The 2,500-nt window shown below is 44.8% G+C and overlaps 1 protein-coding gene across 3 annotated transcripts in view; it reads left to right on the top strand.

Moving 5' to 3' along the window:
• The window catches only part of dym (dymeclin), a 73,951-nt gene that overhangs the window by 10,284 nt on the left and 61,167 nt on the right, over positions 1-2,500 (top strand). The gene's annotated exons all lie outside the window — the stretch shown is intronic.

Genomic DNA, 2,500 nt, shown 5'->3' with positions numbered 1-2,500 from the left:
AGTGTTTTATAAAGCTCATGTGGTGGTGTGAGACTGAGTGTTTTATAAAGCTCATGTGGTGGTGTGAGACTGAGTGTTTTATAAAGCTCATGTGGTGGTTTGAGACTGAGTGTTTTATAAAGCTCATGTGGTGGTGTGAGACTGAGTGTTTTATAAAGCTCATGTGGTGGTGTGAGACCGAGTGTTTTATAAAGCTCATGTGGTGGTGTGAGACTGAGTGTTTTATAAAGCTCATGTGGTGGTGTGAGACTGAGTGTTTTATAAAGCTCATGTGGTGGTTTGAGACTGAGTGTTTTATAAAGCTCATGTGGTGGTGTGAGACTGAGTGTTTTATAAAGCTCATGTGGTGGTGTGAGACTGAGTGTTTTATAAAGCTCATGTGGTGGTTTGAGACTGAGTGTTTTATAAAGCTCATGTGGTGGTGTGAGACTGAGTGTTTTATAAAGCTCATGTGGTGGTGTGAGACCGAGTGTTTTATAAAGCTCATGTGGTGGTGTGAGACTGAGTGTTTTATAAAGCTCATGTGGTGGTGTGAGACTGAGTGTTTTATAAAGCTCATGTGGTGGTGTGAGACTGAGTGTTTTATAAAGCTCATGTGGTGGTGTGAGACCGAGTGTTTTATAAAGCTCATGTGGTGGTGTGAGACTGAGTGTTTTATAAAGCTCATGTGGTGGTGTGAGACTGAGTGTTTTATAAAGCTCATGTGGTGGTGTGAGACCGAGTGTTTTATAAAGCTCATGTGGTGGTGTGAGACTGAGTGTTTTATAAAGCTCATGTGGTGGTGTGAGACTGAGTGTTTTATAAAGCTCATGTGGTGGTGTGAGACTGAGTGTTTTATTTCAGTAGAAAGAGCAGGACTAATAGATGAGCTTTGGGCAGAGACGTGGATTAATTCGGCTGTTCTAGCTTTTTAAAAACGAAACACACATTTGTTGCTCAGTGCACGCAGACACGAGCGGAAGGTGTTTTATTTACTCTGGCTCCTACGTCTGGAACTCCGCTACGCCGAGCCGCTCCATTGTTAAAGCGCAGAATGTTATTATTTTCACTCCCTCCTTGTTGACATTTTGCTGATTTCCTAGCTACGTGTCCGAGCGAAAGAATCTTGGGCCGTATTCAAAGGTCGGACACGTTCTGAACACACGGCGCTTTCATTCTCCGTTCTGGCGCAGGTCGTTATGCAGCTTCCGCTTGTTCTCCAGACGTGGATTGTGTTGTCGAGTCGGAATCGTATCAGAACGGACGACAACAACCACCTTGAATGGAATGTGTTTATTTATAAAGGATGTACGATTCTGTTACACCGTGTGCGGGGGGGTTCTAACATGTGACCACTAGGGGGCAGAATGCAGCCACCAGAAAAATAAATAAATAAATAAATAAATAAATAAATACTCGGAAAATGATTTAAAGGCGTTTGTCATGCTTTAAGTGGTTGACCAATCAGGTCACATGTTGGGGGTCAAGCAAATTTTTTTTCTACCCTTATTTTTTCCTTCTAATTTGCTACCAGTTAGCATCGTGCTTCCTGTGAGACGCCTGGAGCCAGTGTCAAACCGCTGCTCGTGCTGCATCACAGAGCAGCGTAACAACACACTTCGGGTGGAGCTGGGTGGAGGAGGAGGAGGAGGAGGAGGAGGAGGGGGGTTACTATATTTCATGCTTCTAACGATCTCACCACGATCTCCATCCTTTTGTTAAAAACTCTCGGTCTTACGCTAACAGTTTACGCTCTAAACGTGAAGCCATGTTACAGCGAGCCCTCGTGAGGACATTACCGCTGACTCAATCATAATTAAACGAGTCCCACAAAATCATTAAGTGGTTCATTTGACTCCTTAAACTCGGTGCTAACTGCCAATTAAGGGAATTAAATGAGCACTCATTCCAGCAAGCAGGCAGGATAAAGGAGAAATTACACAGCGGTTTTTTTGGCTCAGCAGCGCCGGAAAAAACGCCGGAAGATATTCGACGTGTCTGCAATTAAAAACTGCAGATTGCGACCCGAGAGATTCGCTGGTCGTTTCTTGCGACTTCTTCCAGCGACCCTGCTTTCTTTTTTCTTTTTGAGTCGTGTTTTGAGGAAGATTTGGAAAGGGCTGAATTTTCTGAAGAATTTAGAAGAAACTGAAATCAAATCCCCCGCCTCCACCTTGTGTGTGTGGAGTTTGCATGTTCTCCCCGTGCCTCGGGGGTTTCCTCCGGGTACTCCGGTTTCCTCCCCCGGTCCAAAGACATGCATGGTAGGTTGATTGGATGTGTGTGAGTGAGTGAATGAGTGTGTGTGTGTGCCCTGCGATGGGTTGGCACTCCGTCCAGGGTGTATCCTGCCTTGATGCCCGATGACGCCTGAGATAGGCGCAGGCTCCCCGTGACCCGAGGTAGTTCGGATAAGCGGTAGAAAATGAGTGAATGAGTGAAATCAAATCCCAAACGAATCTGTTTTCAATTTGCAAACACGTTAATTAGTTAACGTGAACGTCGCACTATTATTACTGAG

Source organism: Tachysurus vachellii, chromosome 17 (assembly GCF_030014155.1).
Source record: "Tachysurus vachellii isolate PV-2020 chromosome 17, HZAU_Pvac_v1, whole genome shotgun sequence".
NCBI lineage: Eukaryota > Metazoa > Chordata > Actinopteri > Siluriformes > Bagridae > Tachysurus > Tachysurus vachellii.
Note: the sequence above shows the minus strand (reverse complement) of the source record. Positions and strands in the feature narration are given on the sequence as shown.